We start from the raw sequence: 10161 nt of genomic DNA, 5'->3' as shown, positions 1-10161 counted from the left end.
GTTCTCCGTGTATGTGGAGGCTGTCCAAGTATTTTAAATGCCAGGAAAAGCTCTGTATCCATATTCGTAACCATACATGGAGCTGTCTACAATAGTGAAGAGAAGGGGTAGAGTTTCCTAGATTACAGTGGAATGAGGACCAGGGTCCCAACCCTAGCATATAACCAAAGCTCCTAGTTTGGAGCAATTATGCAGAAGCCACCCAAAAAGGAGATGCTTTGAAGATGACCCCCATTAAGAAATTTCACTAACTTTATAAGAGACACTCAGCTATATTTCTCCTTTACATCTGCAGGTGAGGCAGTGGAAGTGCTGGACCAGTGTCTTGCCTCGGTAATGGACTGGATGAGAGCCAACAAACTGAAACTCAATCTAGATAAGGCTTGGCACTGTTAGTGGGTGGCTCCCTAGACTAGATGGGTGGGAGATAGCCTGATCTTGATGGGGTTACACTTCCTCTGAAGAAGCAGGTTTGTAGCTTGGGGATATTCCTCAATCCTTTGTCATGCCCCTATCTGGACAGGGATAGCCTAACTACGGTTGTCTTACTACAATGCATTATCTATAGGGCTGCATCTGAAGATGGTTCGGAAACTTCAGCTAGTGTAGAATTCAGTGGCCAGATTGCTCACCAGAGCAAGACAGTTTGAGCATATAACACAGATCCTGGTCTGACTGCACTGGCTACCAATTAGTTTCTGGGCCCAATTAAGGCCTTAAACGGCTCAGGACCACAAAACCAAAAGGACCACCTCTTTCCATATGAACCTACATGGACCCTGAGATCATCTTCTAAGGCCCTTCTTCGTGTGCCTCCTCGTCGAGAAGTCTGGAGGGTTGCAACACAAGAATGGGCCTTCTCTGCAATGGCTCCACATTTGTGGAATGCTCTCCCCAGGGAAGGTTGCCTGACACCTTCATTATACACCTTTAGGTGCCAGACAAAAACTTTCCTTTTTAACCAGGCCTCTGATTGATTTGATTGACATCCTATTCCTTTTTAAAATGTGGTGGTTTTTTTTGTGGGGAGGGGGTTACTGGGTTGTTGTTTTTATTTTGATTATGTATTTTGTGGTTTTATATTTTGATTTTATTCTGTGAACCGCCCTGAGACCTCCGGGTATAGGGTGGTAAATAGATTTTTTAATAATAATAATAATAATAATAATAATAATAATAATAATAATAATGAGTTATTTTACTTCTGTTCAAAATTCTTGCAGATTATTTGCTCAAATAATATTTGCTATGCCCAAGCAACCCTTACCTTGTTGCTATCTCACCTCATCCCTGCCCCATTGCTGCTCTGCTAGCCCCTTGTGCAGAGCTGCTGTTCTTATTGAATGACTTCTGCCAGAATGTTTCTCATTCCCTGCAGTTATTGCTTCACTAAATTGGCTAATTTGAGTTTCCATGACGGTTGCACAAATGAAGCCCTTGTGTTTCTTGGGAAAACCATAAGCCAAAGACCGAACCATGAATACAGAACCTTAGGTTAACATTGAGAAGCTGTCATAATGAGGAATTCAGTCCCTGGGAAGTGTGATCCTACCCTACTCCCAAAGCATGAATGTGTATTAAAGGTACAATAAATCTCTCCATTCACCATTTAATGCCTATTGAAAAGTTCCCAGCTGATACCTATCAAAATATAAGAGCGTGAAAGTCTGAAGATGACATTCTTACTATCTAAGTATCTCATTCTTCTGATTTACTATAGTGGATGTATTCATTTTGCCCAATTAGTACTCCAGGGATAAGAATTTCAGGACATAACTACTGAGTAATTATCATGGAAGCAGTAACTGATTTGTGTTAATTATGATGGCTGGAGAATTAATGCATTTGAAGAGGACATTTCACTTATAGGGTGTGATTATATTATATAGTACTAATGTATGAGCTATAGAACGACTTAACTCTGAAAACTGCTGCAGTCATTTAATGTTATTGATGTAGATTCTTTGTGTGCAACATCATAGTATTAAGTAATGAGTTGTGTTTCTTTTTTAAAGTGATATGAAGACTTGGAGGCCAAACTCTCAAGACTCTACCCAGGTCACATTCCCTTTCCCCAGGCCACACCCCTCACAAGCTTCCCTTTGTACCCTCCTTAAGTGTTTGCCTGGCTACGATGTGTCCCTGAACTCTGATAAACCCTGCTTACCATTTTGGCCGCTGCAGCAGTAGTGGCCCACCACAGCTGCAGGTAAATTGGGGTGGTGAATCTCTTCCTACGTGGTCACTGAACAGTGTCAGCACCTCTGTTGGCCACAGGGGTTGATGGGCCTCACCTGTGATTCAAATCAACCAATCACAGGCAAGATAATGGGTGGAGTGTCTGGGGTGAACCTGACTGAAGCTGACCCTTGCCTAGCTTCCCTCACACTTGGTAGCTCAGTCAGCAATGGATGTCTCACCCTTCCCCACCCCAATGTTTGGCACTGCCTGAAGGTAGGTAGACACTGCGTGCTCCAAAACATTGCTATGGATTTATTCAGCTGCCATATTGGGGGTAAGGAAGGAATTTGCCTGCAAACAAATTGGGCCTGTCTGGAGGTTTTGCGTACTTCACAGCAACTGTCACAATGCTGGTGAAAAAGGCACAGGCGGTGGCCTGAAGCCCCAGTGCCCTTCATCAATCAAAGAATCAGGGTACCCTGATTCAAATGCCCAGATGTGGGTTAACAGACCATATAACTCTTCCAAATGGCATTACCCTGATTTGATGTACATCGTAGGGTGATCTTTAACCCAGGATCAACCCTGAAGGAATAATCAGCCAGCAAATGAGCTGGTTGGTTCAGGATACATACCCAATGCCTAAGCCCAACCTACTGACATCTGTAATCAATAAAGTTGTGACCATTTCAATCCCAAAATGTTGTTCTGTCTTTATGACTGCTTCCCACGTCCCAACCCTGACAACCTCATTGCTCATTGCACCTGGACCCGCAATATGTCTTGCTTGCCCAGACAGAGGGCGGAGAAGGGAGTGTGAGAGTATATATAAACTAGCCTCCAGTACAAAAGGCTGCATCTATATATGTACATTTACATTGTGTTCTGCTCGCTTTTGCCACTGGCCCAAACACCACTGACATGTGGACCATGAAATGAGGCCTATAAGAGAATGTGATCCTCAAGCTGAAAAGAATTCCCCACCCTTGGTCTAAGTGCTCACCCACTCATGGTTGGGCAAATAACTATGTTTCGGGGGGGGGGGGGCATAAACCAATATTTTTTCGTGCAGCTTATCACACCCCCACCCCACCACCACTCTCTTTATCATTGTGTCATTGTGGCCAGGTGCATAGCAAAAGCATTAGTCCACTTGTCTCCTAATTAAAGGAAGACGGTTCTTTGTCCAATACTAGCACATGAGTGGAGCAGTGCTTCTTTGAAGATGTTTACAATGTAGCAGAAGCTTTGAAATGTTCTGTACAAGTGTGTGTGTGACTATAAGAGAGGAGGGAAATTGTCCTACTAATTCTTTCTGCAAAGAACCACTGTTTTCTTTGGTTTTGATTCAGTGCCTGCCAAACAGGATTGAAGGAAAGAATCTTTGTAATATGCTAGGAAAATACTAGTACCCCAATGAGCAGCACTGACAGAGATGGCTAGACAATAACAATACCTGTACAGTGAAATATATATTTGCAGATATACAGTTTGAAAGTATGGGGAGATTGAATGATTTCATGCCGCTGCCTTCTAAACTAAGTATGCTAAGTATGCTTAGTTTAGAAATACAATACTTGTAATATAATCCTAGTTCATTTTATTTTTAATATAATGTCAGGCACAGCAATCCTACACCCCCTTCCCAAATCTGCCACACTAGAGGAAGATTTAAGGAGACAGAGTGGTCCCTCTGACTAGCTATGGCCAGTTGACCTGGGCTTTGATTCCAGATAGGCTCTGCTACTCTGACCAGCAGAGTATTGGTGGAAGCTACCAATAACGGTATCCCTACTGGAGAAATGGGCTATTTCAGCAGGAGTGAGCAAGGATCCACTATGTTCTAAGGTAGTCCTGCAAGATCCAGGCCCATTCGTTGCCCTGCCCTGAAGCTGACATAGCCAAAAACCTGATGCCACTGGTCCCATCTCTGGCATCAGGCATGACCCCTAAAGCTGGACCAGTGTTGGCTCTAAAGTTTGGAGGACCCTCTCCCAATGAAGCCTGCCCCCTCTACTTCCTCAACACCTGTAGTTGCTCCTCCTCCTCCACTTCCTCATCACTGGTACCACTTGCATGCCTGCCAGGCAAAGAGTCAAAATTAAACAGGCAGTGGCATCTACTGGGCCTCCTTCTGGACCATAGCAAGAGGTTAGTGAACAAGCAGGTTGCAGCAGTGAAGAGGAGGAGCTCTCTGGGGGGTTGTAGACCCTAGATAGATGCTCAGCCATGCTGACCCTTAATGCTGGCTCAGCCCTGGATATCCACACACTGAGGCACATGTCTAAAAGGGGAAATATATGCTTTAGATGCAACCAGGGTGTGTGGAAGTGCTGACCCACCAGAGGCAGTGGCCCCACTTCACTTCTCTGTAATTGCAGAGCTCTTTCCTGCTATTAATATGGGGGCTCTCTGTCTCATCATTGGTTCCGAAATCCTCAAAGATCTCACCACAGGTTCCTTCCCCTCATTCCTTTCCTGAACGTTTCCTCACCCAGCTGATCTCTGCCTGCCCTACATTCTGGGCTGGTTTCCCTTTTAAGTTACACACACACACACACACACGTATGAATGATTATTAGTGCAATAGAATACCTAAACCTGGTAACTTAGAAGTAAGTCCCACTGATGTCAATGAGATTTTCCTCTATCTTCAGGGTGGTACCCTTTATGTGCCATCATAAACTTAAGAGCCATTTGATAGTGCATGGCTATGCAGTAGGTCTTCTGAGTTTAGTGAGACTAAAGCAACATGGCTTGATTTATCTGGATTGCATTCAAAATATTTTTTATAGCTAGGAATTATGTTTCTGGCTCCTCAATAGCCAAAGAAATCTCCAGTTCTATTGGTGTAATGAATAGAGTGGTGGTTTGATTTTGGGATTTTTGGCACTGGATATTTTTTTGTAAATAATAATGATAAAACATTTAATATGGCCTCTACGCTTAATGGGAATGCAAAATGCAATGTCTTGGCTGTTTTCTAATCTGCATTAGAGAAATGCCAAACTGTCAACAGCTCCTGAGCAATATGAATGCTGCAGTTCTTCACACCCCTTTGAGTTCATATCAATCATTTGAAAATAACCACTTTTTTCAGAATGAGCTGTCACTATTAATTTGAATAGTAGCTGTTCAATTGGAATTCATCCAATTTTTATGCAGACCATTTGGTTTCTCATACCACAAACAAAACGACATGCAAAGCAGATTCCCCTGATCCCTTTACTCTTCACTAGAATGACAAGGTTGTCCCCAAAATTTTGGATTTGCATATTCTCTTGGTTTATTTGAAAGGGCATTTTAGTACTTTATTAAATTAGGATCCTATTATATAATAATGTTCCACATGTCTACAAGCCTCTGTGCTCCAACTGAGTTGCTTCACTGATGTGGGCGCAATATAGTATTACTGAAAAGTTGAAATGGAGGGCAAGATAATAGGTTGTAACTTGTAATAGGGTAACTTTTTACAGATGAATACCCTCAAATGCACCTACTCCCAAGGAACTGCAAAGGGAAAAACCCTCCCAAGGAGCCTTTAGTACTTTTATGGCATCACCAGCCAATGTACAGACTCCATCCCTCTCTTCACAGTTATTTCCATTATTTGAGTACAAACTACAGTGGTACCTCGGGTTACATACGCTTCAGGTTACAGACTCCACTAACCCAGAAATATTACTTCAGGTTAAGAACTTTGCTTCAGGATGAGAACAGAAATCGTGCTCTGGCGGCGCAGCGGCAGCAGGAAGCCCCATTAGCTGAAGTAGTGCTTCAGGTTAAGAACAGTTTCAGGTTAAGAATGGACCTCCAGAATGAATTAAGTACTTAACCCGAGGTAAGACTCTCCTCCTGCAAGAGGGGAGGGGTTGTGGGTGGGATCCGATGCCCGCCTCATGCAGGGGGCGTTAAGCCCCCTGCCACCCACTCACCTGGCTGGCGCACCATGCCCACAGGTAAGCGCCCAACCGGACGGCTTGTAGGGGGCGTGGTTTGCAGCTTAACTTGCTGCTGCGCCAGCCATGTGGCCTCATTGTCCGCCTGCGGTTAGGCATTGGAATGTGTTTGTGGTGTGTGGAAGGGCTAGGTGTGGCCATTGCCTACGCCTTCAATTTTGGGTATTCCGTTAAAGGAATCCGGCGGTTGTGGATCCTGTCCGATGCCTGTGTGGCGGGGGGCCATGGCACGATCCTCAGTGACATCAGGGGAGAGCTTATAGTTGGATTGGCATCAACAGGCTCCACCTACTGGTGAATAATCCCCCCTTTTAGGCTCACCCCTCTCCGAGTGGGTGGAGTCAATTGCCGTGATCCAATGCCTAAGCCAATACCTTTTCACTTGCTGTAATCAATAAAGTTGGGGCCTTTTCTTGCCCATTAACCTTATCTTACGTGTCCTGTGTCTTCATTCCTCTAAGTGGGGATCGGGTCCTCAAACCACAACCACTGTACTAGAGAAGATGTATTTTCCATAATAGTAAAGTCTATATTTTTCAAATATTTGATACCTAAGCTAAGTGTAAGGGCAGGCCCAGTGCTATTTTCCTATAAAAACAGGTACAGGAACTCACCCTTGTTCCCTTGGAATGGCAATGGCACCCACCTGAGATGTGCTGGAACTGAGTTCCGGTAAGTTCCAGCTGAAAGAAAGCCCTGAGCAGACCTCGGTCCAATGCAAGTTTCAGCTTTCAGTTTGGTTTTAACAACTAGCTCACTTTTCAAGACTAAAGCATAAGCTACAACTTTAAACTAGAAGGCAATTTACATTTTTTAAATTTAAAAGTTCAAGCTTAGTGTAGGCTGCACTTCATAACCTACAACCAAGCCTGCACCAAACATGAATGGAGGGTTTTTTAATAAGTGTAATTTAAATTCCAGTTTTAAAGTTATAGCTTACACATCAGTTTTGAAAAGTGAAATAGTTTTTTAAACTATGAACTATCTTTTAAATATGATAGCCCACAATACATGTGAAAAGTTCTGTTTTTTGTTCAGTTTCAAAACCAGATAAAAACTAGTTCAGTTTTAAAACTTTCAAATGGAGTCAGACCTTTGTATTGTATAAGGGGCTTCAACTGCTCACATTCTCACTTAAATTCCCACAAGACCAGCACCCATTTTCCCCTCCCCTTACAAAAATCTCCATTCTCAGTGTTCTCAGCTGACCTACACCTACCTTTCAAATTTCAACCAACTGGTATTGGGTGCTCTTGATTTCATTGGTCATCCCAGCAGTGGGCATTAGGTAGTCAAGGCTGTACATTTAGGACAAACCTGTGAACAAGTCCACTTTACATGGACAACATGGACATCCCAGCAATAAAGTTCAAGGTAACCAGTGACTTTTGCAACAGTCCCACTTCAGCAAAGAGGCTATCCAGACAGGGATACTTTGGCCACCTCATGAGAAGAGAAGACTCCCTGGAAAAGACCCTGATGTTGGGAAAGATTGAGGGCACAAGGAGAAGGGGACGACAGAGGACGAGATGGTTGGACAGTATTCTTGAAGCTACCAGCATGAGTTTGACCAAACTGCAGGAGGCAGTGGAAGACAGGAGTGCCTGGCGTGCTCTGGTCCATGGGGTCATGAAGAGTCGGACACGACTAAACGACTAAACAACAACAACTACCACATCGAAATATTTACCGTATAGTCCATGTCTGGATAGGATTTCTATAGGAAGCAGAAACCACCACCAATCAGAACAATCAAAAGAAGTGACTCTGAAGCAGTGATAGGAAGAGAAAACAATGAGCAGAACTGAACAGGGCTGGAAAAAAAGCTGGAATGACAAAATGGAAAACATTCATTGCTATCCTGGTATTTTGCATGTTTTGTGCTTTGAGAGCAAATGTCAAGGTTTGCTTTATAAATATGTATCTCAAATTAATTTCAAAATATGAACTGACATAAACAGATGCAGCAGCTCACTGATGAAAAATTCCAGACATATTGAAACAGAATTATCTAGATGTATTGCTGGGTAGCACTTCACTAGACTACAATATAGTAAGGTATAATTTTTGAAGAGTAAAGTTCAAGGAAGATGAGAGTTACAGCTGGAGATTTCAAATGCTTTATTTTTTTCCCTCAATTGAAGTTAAGATTCTTCATGTTTATACAAAAAAAGCAGCAAGACTTTGAGTGTTTGTGATGTTGATGTTATATACACGTATCAGTCTTTAAAGGAAGTAATCTTTGTAGAAAATAGTAGCATCATATTATCCTTTTCAGTAGACATGGCACTAATGATTGAACCTGACACCTGAAGGTACAAACTGCATTTCAGCTATTAGATTTGATTTGTATATTATTCATTATTGATTTAATGTTCCATCTTTGAGATCGTTGATTTGAAATTTAGGAAGCATTATGAAATTTATTGTTGTCAAGAGATTCCAACAACTAATAGAAAACAACTTAGTCAATTAAAAAAATATGCAGCTTTATTGCTTTGCCAAATGAAAATTCCTGTAACTGCTTTTAAGACTGCACCATATTATCAAATGGAATATGATCTTATGAAATAGGCTGTCCAACCCACATCTCAGTCATCCTAAAAACTTGCATATAAGCTGACTTACAGCATTAGGTTGACATCAGGCTAAGTCACACTGAGAGCCATTATAATTAATGGACCTGTTGATTTTTATGAATGTACTCTGAATATTATTGACATTGGATACCACCTTTCACCATATATTTATTCATTTTATTTATTATAGATCTGTGCCAGTCAAAAATTTAAGATCTCTGGGCAGATTATGACTGTATACTTTAGAGCATTGCACTGAAGATATAATGGGACCACATGAATGGCATTGTCTTCCTTGTAGCTTTATCTTAACAGATTTCTGTTAAGCCAGTGTGGTATAGTGGTTAAGAGCGGTGCACTCGTAATCTGGTGAACCAGGTTCGCTTCCCTGCTCCTCCAAATGCAGCTAGGGTGACCTTGGGCTAGTCACACTTCTCTGAAGTCTCTAAGCCTCACTCACTTCACAGAGTGTTTGTTGTGGGGGAGGAAGGGAAAGGAGATTGTTAGCCACTTTGAGACTCCTTAGGGTAGTGATAAAGCACAATATCAAATCCAAACTCCTTCTCCTCCTCATCTTCTTCTCTTCTGTGGCTTTGCTCTGCATTGCGTTCCATTTTTGCTGAATTTTGGTTTAACAACGAGAATTTCTGTAGTGAACTGGAGCATGAGCAGTTTGCTATTGTTTCCATTCCCATTTCAATTTGGATTTCTTCTCCTCCCCACATACTATCTATGTACACTTATGAGCATTGATAAAACATATGTGCACCCACCCTAATTTGAAGTGTGATTGTGGGATGGCTGTTTCATTGAAACCAATGCCCCTGTCCATGGTACCAACCTTAAACAATCATAGTACAATCATATCTATAGTTGTATGTAAGTTGCTTTTTTGTTCTTTTACAAGTGTTTATAAGCACTCATATGTACAATGGTAAAACACTACACACAAAATCAAATCTTTATGGATCATATTGCAAGAAAAAAGCATTTTTAAATATATATATATATTACAAAACTGCACCAGTAATTGAGGAACTATAAAACAACATATAGTTCTGGTATTCAAATAGCTGGATTGAACTAATCTTGCTTGCTCTCTCTGTGCCTCCCCCCCCCACCTCAACCACATGTGCTGAATGGTTCTAAGACCAAGCCATCAGTTACAAGTATATGCACTGTATAATCAAATGCTTGAAATGAATTTCATGTTATCTGTTTTAAGTCTCAATGGATTTTGCTTAAATACAGAAATAATAGGAAGGAAGAAATACTACTTCATTGAAAAGAAAGAAAACATCAGTGGACCACTTATGTCAGTTTATGTCATTCTTTGTTACACAGTTTAGCCTCAATTAATCCCCTTCTAAATCTCAGCAGTGAAGCAAATTCTTGGCGGACACATATATTAACTCCTTAGATGTAATGAACTTGGATCATGT

At 41.8% G+C, this 10161-nt stretch overlaps 1 long non-coding RNA gene across 1 annotated transcript; it reads left to right on the top strand.

The window, feature by feature from the left end:
* The first annotated feature begins 6243 nt into the window (after positions 1-6243).
* LOC310685488 lies at positions 6244-6569 on the top strand. The gene is made up of 2 exons (XR_014515322.1): positions 6244-6434; positions 6473-6569. It is a non-coding gene; the product is annotated as an uncharacterized lncRNA (long non-coding RNA).
* Positions 6570-10161: the final 3592 nt, after the last annotated feature.

The sequence above is a fragment of the Podarcis tiliguerta genome (assembly GCF_965153285.1).
Source record: "Podarcis tiliguerta genome assembly, chromosome: 9".
Classification (NCBI taxonomy): Eukaryota; Metazoa; Chordata; class Lepidosauria; order Squamata; family Lacertidae; genus Podarcis; species Podarcis tiliguerta.
Note: the sequence above shows the minus strand (reverse complement) of the source record. Positions and strands in the feature narration are given on the sequence as shown.